Raw genomic sequence first — 15290 nt, 5'->3', positions numbered from 1 at the left:
GCCTTATGCCTGAAGCTACAGTAAACTGGTTCTGTCACTAGCTATGCTAGCCTTGAGTACATGTTAGCAGCATGTAACAATGTTCCACATCTGCTGACCTGCACCTGTGAAGAGACTTGCCCACAGCTGTTGCCCCATAAGTGCAGCAATGCCTAAGTATGGTGGCATCCAGGTGGGTATGGCCAATTAGACTTTGAAGGTAGGTTGTGACAGCAGACCTGATGGCAGATAGGTGTGAACTGACTAACCATTATGGAGGTGTGATTATGCTGGCTGAGGCTGCCTTTCATGTATACCATGACATGGTGTGAACGGGCATAATCACACCTCCATAATGGTTAGTCAGTTCACACCTATCTGCCATCAGGTCTGCTGTCACAACCTACCTTCAAAGTCTGAGTCTCTATTGAGTTCGGGTCACCTCTGTCTTTAGATGCGAATGTGCACAGAGTATCTCTTGTGAGTCCCTTCTTTGGTCCTAATCTTCTCTCAGCACCTTGGATAAGGTGGTTCTAATTGCTGAGAACAAACAAAATTAAAATAATTGGCGCAACTGAGAGCCTAAGTGGCAGGAGAAAAGATTAAAAAATATATAAAAGCTGGTCAGAAATGACCTCAAAATTGGTGCAAGAATCTTTCTGGCTCTTTAAATGTACTCTCCAGCACCCAGTTATATTGGTGGGTGATCTCACTTGCTATTCGGTCTAAAGAGTACAAACAGACACGGGGGGGGGCACTCACAATTTAAATACTACAACAAAACTCCCGTCTGTTTCAAATGCAAGCTTCCTTCAACTGACACATTAGAAATGCACATCGAGCGTACAAAGGGAAACATGCAGTTACGAGTCTCTGCTGTTATTTCCTGTCCCTAATACCCAGGAACTGGGGCAGGAAAATTGGTCTCATCTTGATTTAATTAGGAGATAAAACAAAGCAAGTTTTGGCTCCGTATCCTCTTTCATGAAACCACAATTACACCCTAAGAAATATTACTGCTTTCTGTTTCTGTTTCTGTGTCTGTAAGAAGTTGGTTGTTTCATTTGAAATAAGAATAACCCCAAATGTTATAATTGTGTTAAAATCATTTATTAAGTCCAGGGACAGGACACGCACATGCAGTAAATATCTTTGTTTATGATGCGCTCTTCTCGATCTTCCTTGCTGCAATGTTCCATCTCACTCTCAGCAAGCTCTCCGCTGGAATGGAGCTAAATTACAGGACAAACTGGAATTTGTTCAACCTACGCCGCCATCAGGCCAGATCCAAGGTCATCCCATCCACCGTCATTGAAATACAGTACGCAGTCAACGCCTGCGTCTGCACACACTCGGAGGCCGAACTCCAAGCCATCGTCAACACCTTCACCGAGGCGTACGAGAGCATGGGTCTTACACTAAACATCCATAGACAAAGGTCCTCTACTAACCTGCCCCTGCCACACAGCACTGCCCTCCAGTTATCAAAATCCACGACGAGGTCTTGGACAACGTGAACCATTTTCCATACCACGGGAGCTTACTGTCAGCAAGGGCCGACATCAATGGCGCAGTCCAACACTGCCTTCAGTGTGCCAGCACAGCCTTCAGGCGCCTGAGGCAGAGAGTGTTTGAAGACCAGGACCTCAAACCCGGCACCAAGCTCATGGTCTACAGAACAGTGGTGATACCCACCTTCCTATATATGGCTGAGACATGGACTATGTACAGCAGGCACCTCAAAACACTGGAGAAGTACCACCAACGCTGCCTCTCTAAGATCCTGTAAATCCATTGGCAGTATAGGTGCACCAATGTCAGTGTCCTCGCTTAGTCCAATATCCCCAGCATCGAAGCACTGACCATACTCTTATAAGCTCCGCTGGACGGGCCATATCGTCCGCATGCCTGATGCGAGACTCCCAAAACAAGCGCTCTACTTGGAGATCTGACACGGTAAGCGAGCCCCAGATGGGCAGAGGAAACGCTTCAAGGACACACTCAAAGCCTCCTTGAAAAAATGTAACCTCCCCACTAACCCCGAGGAATCCCTGGCCCAAGACCGCCCAACGTGGAGGAAAAGCATCCGGGAAGGCGCTGAACACCATGAATCTTTTCGCCGAGAGCAAGCTGAAGCCAAGCGTCGACAGCGGAAGGAGCGCGTGGCAACCCAGGCACCCCACCCACCTGTTCCTTCAACCACCGTTTGGCCCACCTGTGACAGAGACTGTAGGTCCCGTATTGGACTCCTCAGTTACCTGAGAACTAATTTCTAGTGTGGAAGCAAGTCATCCTCTACTCCGAGGGACCGCCTATGATGATGATGATGATTATGATGGAATTTTAAGTTAGTCAAATTTTTCACTAAATGTCTGTAAAATAATTATTTTAATTAGTGTTGCTAAAAATGATATAAAGTACCAATATACATTGACAAATCAGAATAATGTGAATATTCCTTCAATGTAAATCACTATCAAAGATATTGGGAAAGGGTTCAGTTTAAATATTTCAGCTACTCCAAGTGATTTTTACAACACTGATCATGATTCAATAAGCAAAAGCCCTTTCTTTCCAAAATACATGGTCTTTCTGTAATCCCAGCCCCTTCCGACAGTGAACCCACCTGAGGAAATTATAGCACTTGGGGAAGTTGAATTTCAATTCAACTTCCCTAACAGTCGGTACATCAGTAGTTTTCTGAAACATGAGTAAAAGTGCTATGTAGCTTACACCTACATTCTATGCTATTATAGTAAAAATAATGAGTGCGTTAATGTAAGATATTTCAAAAAGACAAACAAAACATGGGGGTGAGTTTCCTTGGTGCTTCTCTCTCTTCAACACCAGAACTTCAGGGTTTCGCCAGTGGTGGAGTGAGAGAAGCCCCAAGGAATTTTTTTGTAAATTGCATGTAGCATTGCTACTTAATGTTAGGTTGGGATTCTTTTACAGTTAATCAATTTGTTTCCAACCTCTCTCAGCTTCTCATCTAGAAGTTATCCCCTGGCCTGTTTTGAAAATGTTAAATGATGCATTTTCTGATCCTGGCTTTCATTTGGCAGGGAAACCAATCTTTGGCTGAGAACCAGCTTTAATGAAAACCTTTTTCTCCTTAATAAACTTGCTGCCAACTCCAAAAATGAACATTCAGATGCTGGTAGGCGAAGAAAACCTGAAAATTGAAGGTAATTTATTTTAGATGACGAATAAGAAAGGTAAGGTAAGTTAGATTGGAAAATATTGTAAAATTAAAGCTTGAGGCAATAAAAAGAGCAGAGAAATGAGAAAAATAGAATGATGGGGCATCAGCAAAGTTACTTTTAATAGCTTAGTATTAATAAAATAATAAAGCTGTCCCTGATGTCTCAGTAGCTTTACTGCTTGAATATATTGCTACATCATCATCATCATCATAGGCAGTCCCTCGAAATCGAGGAAGACTTGCTTCCACTCAGTGAGTTTTCAGGTGACTGTACAGTCCAATACGGGAATTACAGGTTGTACAGTCCAATACGGGAATTAAAGGTGGGACAGACAGTCGTTGAAGGAAAGGGTTGGTGGGGAGTCTGGTTTGCCACGTGCTCCTTCCGCTACGCTGCCTGTGCTTGTTTTCTGCATGCTCTCGGTGATGAGACTCGAGGTGCTCCGTGCCCTCCCAGATGCACTTCCTCCACTTAGGACGGTCTTTAGCCAGGGATTCCCAGATGTCGGTGGGGATGTTGCACTTTATCAAGAAGACTTTTAGGGTGTCCTTGAAACATTTCCTCTGCCCATCTGGGGATCGCTTGCCGTGAAGGAGTTCCGAATAGAGTGCTTGCTTTGGGAGTCTTGTGTCGGACATGCGGACGATGCAGCCCGCCCAACGGAGCTGGTCAAGTGTGGTCAGTGCTTCGATGCTGGAGATGTTGGCCTGATCGAGAACACTGACGTTGGTGCGTCTATCCTCCCAGGGGATTTGTAGGATCTTGTGGAGATATCGTTGGTGGTATTTCTCCAGCGATTTGAGGTGTCTACGGTATATGGTCCACGTCTGAGTCAAATAGACTACAGTATTGTCTTCAGCATCACATGCATGATCTGAAATCGTACAGAATTAGCTGACTTGGGGAAATAGCAGTTGCCCTAGAGCTACCAACAGTGTAAAGATTAAAATGCGAAACAAAAGTAACAGCTAAATAGTTGGCGGCCGAAATTGCCCTGCTGCCCATCGGGCGCGGTAACCTTCCGGAAGTCCCACCCTGGAATGAAATTGCTCTTTTTCGCCCTCAAATGAGGTGGAGCGCCACCTCGTTGGAGGGGTGCTCCCAAGGCGTCAGCACGGTGCTCTGATCAACGCCATGCTGAACAGGTCAATGCTAAGCAGCTGCTCTGCGTTATGCAAACTCGCTACATTGCCCCTCCCTTTTATTTAAAGGGGAGGGCCGCTATGGACTCTGCATGGCCCTTTGGTGACCATCGGGCAATCTCGACCGGGCCAGCAGCCCGGTCCGCAAAGAGGAATGACTGGCTGCATGATGGCGGCCAGGTCGAGACGAGGGCCGGCGGAAAAGTCGGCCGACAAAAAAAAATGGCGGCCCAGGCGCTGACATTGGCCCATGCTAGCCTTGAGTCCTGCAGGGCAATTTCCCCTGTGGGGCGCAAAGGGGTAAGGGTGATGATGCCGGCCCAGGGCACAAATCGCAGGGCGTGGCGCAAACTCTAAATCGTCCCCAAAATCTCGGGGGCAATTTCGCCCCAGGCGCCTCCCCTGCCCACCCCCGGGTGAAAAGGCAATTATGCCCCATTAGTGCCTACCGGCGGAGCTAATGGGACGCCAAAAAAAGGGACAATTTCTGCCCCTTGGCATTCCCAAGGATCCATTGGGGCGATCACAAAGATTACATTAACATGGCTAGTGAATGTAAATCCCACCATTGAAGTTGTGAAATTGAATTCATTATATCTAATAATTTGTGCTTTGGCACCAGACATTAACCATGAAAGCTGACAGATTGCAGTTAAACTATAACACTGCATTAAAGTCCTTCAAGGAAGCGAACCTGCCACCACTACGTGGTCTGACTTGCGTGTGGCTCCAGTCCTATTTTACATGTTTGAATTTTAATGCCCTCTGTGGCCTTGGAAGCCACTCCGTTGTAATGCAGTGGCTTCAAGAAGAAGCCCCACAGTCACCTTCTCAGGGAAACTAAGGATGGCAATAAATGGAACCTTACCAGTACAGTTGGACCTCTCTGGTCCGGCACCCTTGGGATCTGACCGGTGCCGAACCAGAGAATTTTCCGGACCATGGGAGGTCTTGCCGACCCTAGACTTACCGGGTACTGCTGACAACGACCCGGCCGCGTTCTGCGCATGTGCTGCGAAGAAGCCTACTGCGCAGCATTTCGTCGCTCAGAATCACCGTTTTGTTTTCAATCCTCGGTGCCTCAGTTAGCTGCCGGCCCTTCCCTTTCCTTGCCCGGCCCGCTAGCCTCCACGGAAAACACGGGACCCTTCACAAATAGCACAGGTCGCGACCCCCGCCGGGAATGATGCTGGACCAGGAATGTTTCCGGACTAAAGAGTCCTGGACTGGAGAGGTGCAACCTGTATTGCCCGCAGACTCATAACAAATAAAATAAACACTGCCTGTTAATTCAATAAGCAGTTCATCAACTCCAAGTGACTTGGTGATATACCTTGCAATAGCTGTCACAGTTGTGCTCAATGTTCACTTTTAATTTGTGCTGTCACCTGTGAGTTTCATGGACTGTTACTTTGTAGTTACTTCCAATATTTATTTTGAAGTCTGGAAAGATGGGTTTTCTGTTAATGCAGATAAGTAGTGTCAGGGCTGGAGAAAGTAACATTTTTGCACAAATTTCAGCATTGACCACTCTTAAATCAGATTCAAAGCTCCCTTTATATTGCCCTATTAATATGTTTTAATCCAAATTTCGGGAGATTGATGACCATTTTTTTCTGGATCATTTTAAGTGCCAATGGGCTCAAACTTCAAGAGTTGCCCCGCTTTTTTTGGAGCATGTAGCTTTTTTTTTTAAAGAGTAATTTAAAAATCGCAAATTTCCCCATTTAACTTGCGCCAGTGTAAGTCAGTTAGTTAGGTTTTGTTTTAGTTTAGTTTTTTTCTCCAAAAGGGGGCGTGACCAGCCACTTACACCTGTTTTGGCCAAAGAAGCAAATTTGACCAGCTGAAAGTTACTCCAAACTAATTTAGGCCAGTGTATGTGTACTTTTGTAGGCACAGAAAAACCTTACCTACAGTTAAGAAATTAGCGCAGGTAGCCAGAGATAGGAGTGGCGGGGGGGGGGGGGGCGGGAAAGGTGAGTGGAGCTTTGGAATCCTCTAAACAACCTTCACAACATCAGCACAACATTACAACATCTTCAGCACAACATCACCACAAATAAATGTAAGATAAATCAGCTACAGAAAATAGAGCAGTCCTACCTTGCCGACTGCAGAACAACCGGCTAGCCCTCCCATCAGGGCTAGGGGCGGCAGGCATGCATGACTGTAGGGATGAGGGATTTTAACTTTTTACAATTGACCTTAAATGTTGCGTGGTCCTAAAGGAGGATGATTCAGTTTGGATGCAAAATATCTTTTATTGTGAATTTTACAGTGCACTTCAACGATACAAACAACAACAATATCCACAGCAAGAAAGAAAGTCTGCACCCATCCCTCACCCACATCTTGGGGAAAGTGGACTTCCTTATAGGGTCGGTGATTGTGGGGTGGGGGGGGGGGTTGGGGGCCTGGCTTGGGTCTGGCTGGTGTGTGGAGTGAAGTGGGAATGAAATTTGAGTCTCCGGCCTTTGTGCCTTTATTGCAGAAGCCAGCTCCCATCGTCTGCACACCCTCTGCAATGCTCACCCTCAGAGACTGGTCGGCTTCTCCTTCCCCTTGCTGTGAGTCTACCTAGTGGCACCCCTCCAGTGCGAGGCGCAGGCTGGGATGGTGGGGCATTGGGTGTCCCAAGATGAATTTCCCAACCGCCACTCGGACCTGCGATCTCGGAAGGTGTGAACCCATGGAAGGTTGCCGAGGAGCTAATAGAGGGTTCTGTCAGAGTGATGCCATGTGATATGTCATGATCGATATCACTGTCGGCATTCTCCTGAGCACACATTTCCATGGACCCCTCCTCCCCCCACCCGCCTTAGTCTGGAGCGCACGCATCTGGATCCTCAGAATCTTGAGTGTCGTCGTCTTCTGCAAAAGACAACACAACAGTCAAATGGTTAGTAGCACAGGAGGGGGCAGGATGGGTGTCATGAGTAGTCTCGCGCGTAGCAGGCCAGTCAGCAGGTTGATTTGAAGGGCCACTATGCATTTTAATGACTCGCCGTCACCCTCGCGTGTGGGTCCAGCTTGTGCAGAGCTTATTCTTTTTCTGCCAGTGCGAGTCGGCAAGGCAGCAACCCTCTGTTCAAGGGGTGTCAGTTGTTGCAGATTTGGCGGACCTCCTATTGTTCTAGTTCTCTCCCTCTTGTTGTGGGCCAATTTCTTCTGCAAAGATGAAGATATAAATTGTCAGACATGGTGCGCTTCTGCTGGGTGGGACACATACAGATGCTCATGTTTTCCACTGCAATTCAATGTAAAGATGAAGATATTACTTACACTCACCACTTGACCAATGTCCTGCCATTTCTTCTTGCATTGGCTTCCAAATCTTGCAGTGTTGACCCCAGCGGAGAATTCTTTGGCAACGAGGTTCCACCTTTTCCTCATTTCCTTGGGGGAGACCTTTGACGGACCACTCTTGTTTATATCCAGCTCCAGCCATTTCTCCTCAATAACCGTTACTAATTTCTCTACTTCCTCATGGAGGAAATTCTTGGTTCTTCTTGCACACTCTTGCACCATTCGTCTATTGGATTCAAACGCAGGTAATGTTCAAAGATCACTCTTACACCTATCCAGCACTCCTTTCCACTCCCTCAGCCACACAAAAATCAATATTCAGACCTTACCTTTATATATGCTCCATAGCCACTTATTCTGAGGCCGATTGCCAAGCTTCCTGTTACACTGCGCATGCGCACAGACTGGAGCGCCCATTGCGCATGCGCGCACACTGAAACAGTCATGCGAGCCCCTGCCGGCACTGCACGACGTGCTGGGCCCAAGCCCCGCCCCCCCGGAGCATGGCCAAAGCTCCGCCCCCCCCCCCACACTCTGCTACTCGACGACGAGGGAGCAGCCAAATTCACAGGTAGATTTTTGCCGCTTTTTCTCCTCCAAGAAGTCGGCACACCACATCGGGATACGCCGCTCTAAGTGGCTGGTGAAATTTGGGGCCAATGTCTGGACAGTTTTGTGGTCTGGACTTGCGCTCTCAAGGTATTGAATTGGGACTGTCCAAACTAGTTACTCGCAGCTGTCTGAAAGAGACTTTCATTCTGTCAATCCAGGTTTGATTTCTATCATCAAGCACCCTCCATACAGAAATGTACTTTGTTATTAGCTTTTCAGCATCTTCCAGTGCTCATAAACATAACATTTTACGATTTAGTTTGCCATGTTTACAATAAGAGTACTGCTATCAAATTTTCACCGTGAATATTGCCTGAAGTCTGAATTGACTGCTGTAAAAGTGGGTGTTGTCAGTTTAATTTTTGATTTGTCTATGTTTTGCAGCTGAGGTAAGAATTGTAATCGCGCAGTCAACATTGTGTTGAATATGTATTTACTTTATTGAATTTCATTCAGTTTCTAAAACACTGAAGTTCTTCAGGCAACTATACTTAGTCAGTTCGGAAAACCTCTCTCACCGTACAAAGCCAAGTATAGTTTTAAATGAACGCATCCAGGGTGACATTAATCTGCATATATTTCTAATGCCACCAATTTATATATTGGTATAAAGGGCCCAAGTTTCCACAGGATAAAAAACGGGCGCCCCTCCGAGCTGGGCGCCCGTTTTTCGCACCTAAAACAGCGCCAGAAAAAAAACGCGCTATTCTCAAGCGCTTTGCAGCTCCTTGTCTGTTTGGCGCGGCGCCCAGGGGGGCGGGGCCTACACTCGCGCCGATTTTGTAAGTGGGAGGGGGTGGGTACTATTTAAATTAGTTTTTTTCCTGCCGGCAACGCTGCACGTGCGCGTTGGAGCGTTCGTGCATGCTCTGTGAAAAAAAATTGGCACTCGGCCATTTTTGTAGTTCTTTGTAGCTGTTTAATTTTTGAACATTTTTTAATAAAACCACATTGCCATCAGCACATCAGCACTAAGGCTTCCCTTCTCACTGTCTCCTTCCCCTCCCTCCCCTCCGCGGCAACAAGCCGCTGTCTCCTTCCCCTCCCTCCCCTCCGCGGTAACAAGCCGCTGTCTCCTTCCCCTCCCTCCCCTCCCTCCGCGGCAACAAGCCGCTGTCTCCTTCCCCTCCCTCCCCTCCCCCCACGGCAACAAGCCGCTGTCTCCCTCCCCTCCCTCCACGGCAACAAGCCACTGTCTCCTTCCCCTCCCTCCCCTGCGCGGCAACAAACGGCAGTTTCCTTCGAACGATGGCTTTCACACAGGTAGGAAGATGGTTTATTTAATCTTTTCTTTGCTTATAAATGTTTATTCAGGTTGGATTTATTTGTATAATATTTGTAGAAGTGTAAATAAGGATTGATTGTAGAATTTAATGAGTTCCCTTCCCTCCCCCCTCCCCCTCCACCTCGTTCTGGACGCCTAATTTGTAACCTGCGCCTGATTTTTTAATGTGTAGAACAGGTTTTTCCAGTTCTACAAAAATCTTCACTTGCTCCATTCTACTTTAGTTTGGAGTACGTTTTCACTGTGGAAACTTTGAAATCAAGCGTCAGTGGCCAGACACGCCCCCTTTTGAAGAAAAAATTCTGTTCTAAAGTAGAACTGTTCTACCTGACTAGAACTGCAGAAAAAAAAATGTGGAGAATTGCGATTTCTAAGATAGTCCGTTCTCCACCAGTTGCTCCTAAAAAATCAGGCGCAAATCATGTGGAAACTTGGGCCCAATGTACCTGCTTTACCAGTAGCATTAATATAAACTAGTTGGGCTGCTAACTGGTTAAATAATTGTTGGCAAACTATTTGACTGCAATTGTACCTGACCAAATAATTGTTCACATTACAGGCAACAAACAAATGCTATTGACTGATTTTGCGAAGTAGAATTCTTACTCGATGCAAAATCTGAATAGCTTGGAAGGAGATGTATAATCATTTTAACTTTTCATTTAATTGTTCATTATCTTCATTTCATTATTTATTTCTTGTTTTCTAGTCAATAACAAGTGTTTAAAAATGAAACTGAGTTGAGATCCAGGATGAATAGTTCTTTGTGAAGTAGAGGCCAATAATTCTGTTTTTTCCTGCGATTAAAAAGAGATGAAGTTGTAGATATCCAGTCTGACCTGCATTGACTCTTCATGCCCTTTGAAGTGGTCTAGTAAGCCATTCGGTTGCAAATGATTGCTACAAAGTTCACAAATATCCAGTTTCTTTCTTATGCCTGGTCATTGTTGATAAATATCAGGAAAAGACTTGTGGCTAGATTTTCCGCTAGTTTATGCCTCGTTTTGCAGCGGGGCGGCAAATAGTGTTTCTGGGAGTCAAATGGGGCGTCCAGGATTTAGCACCCGGGCAGAATATTTGGCATTTGTTTTGCGGCGGCATTAAAACTTACCGCCCCGACCTCCGTTTGGACCGTCGTGATGACGTCAATCGTCGTCCAAGGCTGCACTCGCGTCCCGTGTGGAACTTTCGGGCCTTATGCCTGATTTAGCGGCCGCTCCAAGATCTGACCGGAAAAAACTGTCATTCTTATGGTGCAGCAGGCATAATAGCAGCATATTTGAACGGAACTCTGAGCATCTTATATCGGAGTTTGTCAGTGATTGCTATGGTTGTGCGCTGAATGCTGCGTGAGTCTACAGTTTAAATCAGGACTTTCATGTGAGTTAACTCTGATAGCCAGGTCACAAGGGCCTAGTACGCACGGCGAATGTAATTTAAAGTTTCCAGTGAGCATGGACAGCCAGACTGAGAGAGCTGTAGGCATTGACACTTTGCAGGCTACCCCAACGTTCATGGTGCCATTGTCTCTAACACACCTCACCCAGCGAGCACCAATACAGAATGCTGAAGTGTTACGACACAGAAAGGGATATGACTCCTTAAATGTCCAGCTGGTCAGCGACCACATTCAGCGCATCCTCACTGTCAATGCCCGATATGCAGGGAGCACATATGATGCTTTCACCTACGAAAAGGACCAGGTCAGAGGTGGCTGGTCGTGGACAAAGGACAGGGCCTGGCCACCTGGGTCATGCCCCCCCCCTCCGGAACCCTGTTACATAAGCGGAGCAGCGCTACAATGAGAGCCATGCAGCCACCCGCCACATCCTTGAGCAGACAATTGGCGTGTTGAAGCAGCGCTTATCATGGCTGGACCGCTCTGGAGGCAGCCTTTAAGACTTCGCTGAGCAGGTCTCCGAGTTCATTGTTGTGTGCTGCTGCATGCTGCATAACATAGCTATCATGAGGGGACAGGCATTGCCAGTGGGGATTGCAGAGCCACCTCAGGAGGAGGAGGAGGAAGAGGGGCCTGGCCACGAGCCCATTCCGCAACCACCACAAATACACGGGAGGCATCGTGGAGATGTGCAAGAGCTTCACGTCGTCAGCTCATCACTGAACGCTTTGCTTGAATGGAGAAGGGGAGGTTTGAGTGAAGCCTCGCAACTCAATGCCACCATGCGGCTATTCTGCCACTTACTCTACAAATAAGACACACTATAGCAATGTTTAAGGTCAAGGAAATATTTTATGAAAAATGTAACGGTATCAACCCCCCCCCCCCCATCCCCAACAAAGCCCGCAATGATTAAACACTTATGGACACAAAACTACATTCTCCAATGAACAACATTAAGATCAAAAACAAAATTGCATCCTGCAATGAACAATATTAAAAAACGCACCTCCAGTACACAATTTGCAACATTCATTAAGAATGCATTCTGCAGTGCACAATATGAAACATCAATTAACACTGCATTCTGCAGTGCACAACATTGTTGCAAGGCCCTAATGTTTATGGGTCACACTTTTACTCCCCCTCCCCTTCAACACCTCTCCCATGCCTGCCGCTCCTCAATGTGGCATCAGGGCATGCAGCAAGGCTGCTAGAGGGCTGCTGTGTTGGAGGCTCAGACAACGGAGACGGTGTCTGAGGATGCACTGGATCAGCTCCTTGCCTGGAAGGCCCGGCTTCTGACTGGTGCACCTCTCGCTTGGTGTTAGCAGTCACGGGTGGTTCAGATGGCAACTGTGGTTGGTGCTTGGTTGACGAATGAGTGCTGGGAGCCAGAATTCTGTCATCCTGACGAATGCCAGCACCTCCCATTTCCCTGGAGCCACTCTGTCGCCGACGGGGTTGGGCCTTAGCAACCGAAGTACGATGTAAAACATCAACTTGCTGGCCTGCTCCGGCACCGTCACTTACCCGTGGGAAAGTCGGGAATGCAGAGAGTATGGAGGCAGACATGGACTGCATCACTTGCCCAAGCTGAAGCAGAGCTTGTGCCTGTGTTGTGCCTGAGTCTGCTACATGATCAAGGGCACGTGCCCCACGCTCTGGAACTCCACTGTCGCTGCTGGAGGCCACCAGCCTGTGTGTGTGGGTAATGGTGGACTCGCTGCTCGCAGCGACAATCTGTGACCCTACCTCCACAGCAGTTGCAGTGAGCTTGTCGATGCTCGTGGGGATCCGTCCCAATGCATCAATGATCTCCAGATGCATCACTGTGCTCTTCCTGGACATTTCCACCAGGTCCAGTTCTAGGTCTGCCTGTCTATTTTGTCAACTCGCTCTCCAGAGAGCTGGACTATGTGATTGCACCCCAGCACTGCGTTGCTGCACGCTACTGGGGCCAGGAACCTCCGGGTCGTCAAACCCTGGGAAGTTCATGTCATCACCAGACGCACTAAGTCCCGATGGGACATTTGGTGGGCTGGGATGCTCCATCAGAGCAGTCTCATCCAGTTCCTCGTCATCTGCACTATGGCCTGACGTGGAGGGCTCCCTCAAGGGATGCTGCGCCTCTGGCTGGTCATCTGGAAGTAGAAAGCAGCAGACGAGTGGTTAGCAGCAGGGAAGGGGACAGGGTGACATGAGGAAGGAGGCATAGCACAGGCTCATTAGAAGGTCCGCCGATACTCCTTATATCTCTCGATGCAGTGTTTTGAGTCACGCAATCCATTTACATAACCTCACCTTCCGAAGGAGGCTCAGCACTGCCCCTGGCAACTGTCCGACCTGTGACTCCGATGATGGCAGAGATCCTCTCCTCCTCATCCGTCAGAGGAACTGTTTGAGGCTTCCCCCTGCCTGTCCCCAGTTGCTCCCTCCGGTTGTGGGAGTGCATGGACTAAAAAGATAAAAATGGTAAGTGTTTAAAAAAAGGGTGCATCTGCTGTAGTGGCACAGATGCCTTCCAAAGTTGTTTAGGCCATACTGTGTGAATGTTCGAGAGGCCTCCATTTAATCCACTTGGATCCTGCATGTGCTTCGTCAGTATGTATTCGACGGTTACAGGCATCTAACATAAGGTCTGTAAGAGATCTTTCAGAAAGCGATAGGAGCAGTTGCAGTGCATTGCGATAGATAATTATTTGCATAGATCATTCAATGCCAATAGGGTGCTGAAGTCAGCCTTACTTTCTGTTATGCATTGTGAGAGGCACCCCACAGAGTATGAGAGGGACAAAAAGCATGAGGAAATTCAGAGTGTGTGTGGGATTTATCTTTGAAGTCATGGAATCTTGCATAGATGAAAATGGTACTCGCCCTGCCGACCCTTGTGAGGTCGTTAAACTTTGTTCGGCGCTGTGTGCCAGTCCTGGGCACAGTATCTGCAGCAGAAGGCTCTCGTGCTATGTCCCTCCAAATCTGCTTGAACACAACACTGGAGGCAGTGGTCTGGATTCCCCTGGAAGATGGAGTGCGGCCCACCTCCTCTCCACCGTGCCCACCAACGCTTCATTGATCTCATGGGTGAAGCGCCTGGCACGCTGCCTTCCCTCCTCCTCCATCTCAGCTGAAGTGGGTTGGCTTAAATACGCATGTGTACCGGAAGCTGCCACACCCTGCATTAGCATCTGCGACCGAAAAAGAAACCAGGAGGGGGAAAAATTTGAGAGCACGTGCGCAAAATGGCTGCCTTCTTTAACGCCGATTCGGCTCTGGCGCACAAAGTCTGTTGTGCAACGCCTGACTTAATGGCAATGATCCTCCAGAGCATTTTGTTGGCGCAAATTCCTTGCGAGGTTGCAGACTTTTTCCCAGAGCAAACTTTTGCACTCCGCTGCAAAATGTGCCCGAAAATCCAGCCCTTAGACACTCAGCCAGTTGATTCGGTAAATTGCATGAATGGGTGCAGCCTCAAAAAAAACCTCACGGAACTTGACACTGGGTCAAAGCAGAGGATTTAATAGCCACCTCCTCCAGCATCGGTAAACTGTGATCGGTTTTGACTACCCCAGTGATGAGGCATTACCTCGTAGCTCTGGAAAATCAGCATTCTTTGAGGGCGAACTTTCATCCAATCAGTTGAAGCTGCATTGAGAAACACGTCTCTGATGTGAGAGTACAGTGTGCCAATTCACTCCTTCACCAGTCTCCTTGATGCTAGAACTTTTAAAAAGCATCTATGGAGGCAGCACAATGCTGCAGTGTAATTGAATGCCATTATGCAGTTTTCGTGAAGATGCAGGTTCAATGTTCAATGTTCCTCGTTCCACATAGTTAATCATTGTAAATTTGACAGTATTATTTTAAAATTTACAATGAAGCTACATTGCCAGGCATCCAAGGCAGTGGTTCTCAAACAGGAGTCCATAGAAAGAAAGACTTGCATTTATTTAGCGCCTTTCATGACCACTGGACGTCCCAAAGTGCTTTACAGCCAATGAAGTACTTTTTGAAGTGTTGTAATATATGGAAATGCAGCTGGCTATTTGCACATAGCAAGCTCCACAAACAGCAATGTGATAATAACCAGATAATCTGTTTTAGTGTCGTTGATTGATGGATTACTATCCCCTGCTCTTCTTAAAAATAGTGCCATGGGATCTTTTACATCCACCTGAGAGAGAAGACGGGGCCTCGGTTTAACGTCCCATCTGAAAGACGTTGCCTCCGACAGTGCAGCAGTCCCTCAGCACTGCACTAGCATGTCAGCCTAGATTTATGTGCTCAAGTCTCTGGAGTGGGACTTGAACCCACAACCTTCAGAGGCGAGGGTGCAACCAACTGAGCCATGGTTGACA

The sequence above is a fragment of the Pristiophorus japonicus genome, chromosome 2, assembly GCF_044704955.1.
Source record: "Pristiophorus japonicus isolate sPriJap1 chromosome 2, sPriJap1.hap1, whole genome shotgun sequence".
Lineage (NCBI taxonomy): Eukaryota > Metazoa > Chordata > Chondrichthyes > Pristiophoridae > Pristiophorus > Pristiophorus japonicus.
The sequence above is the reverse complement of the archived record's forward strand: the minus strand, read 5'-3'. Positions refer to the sequence as shown.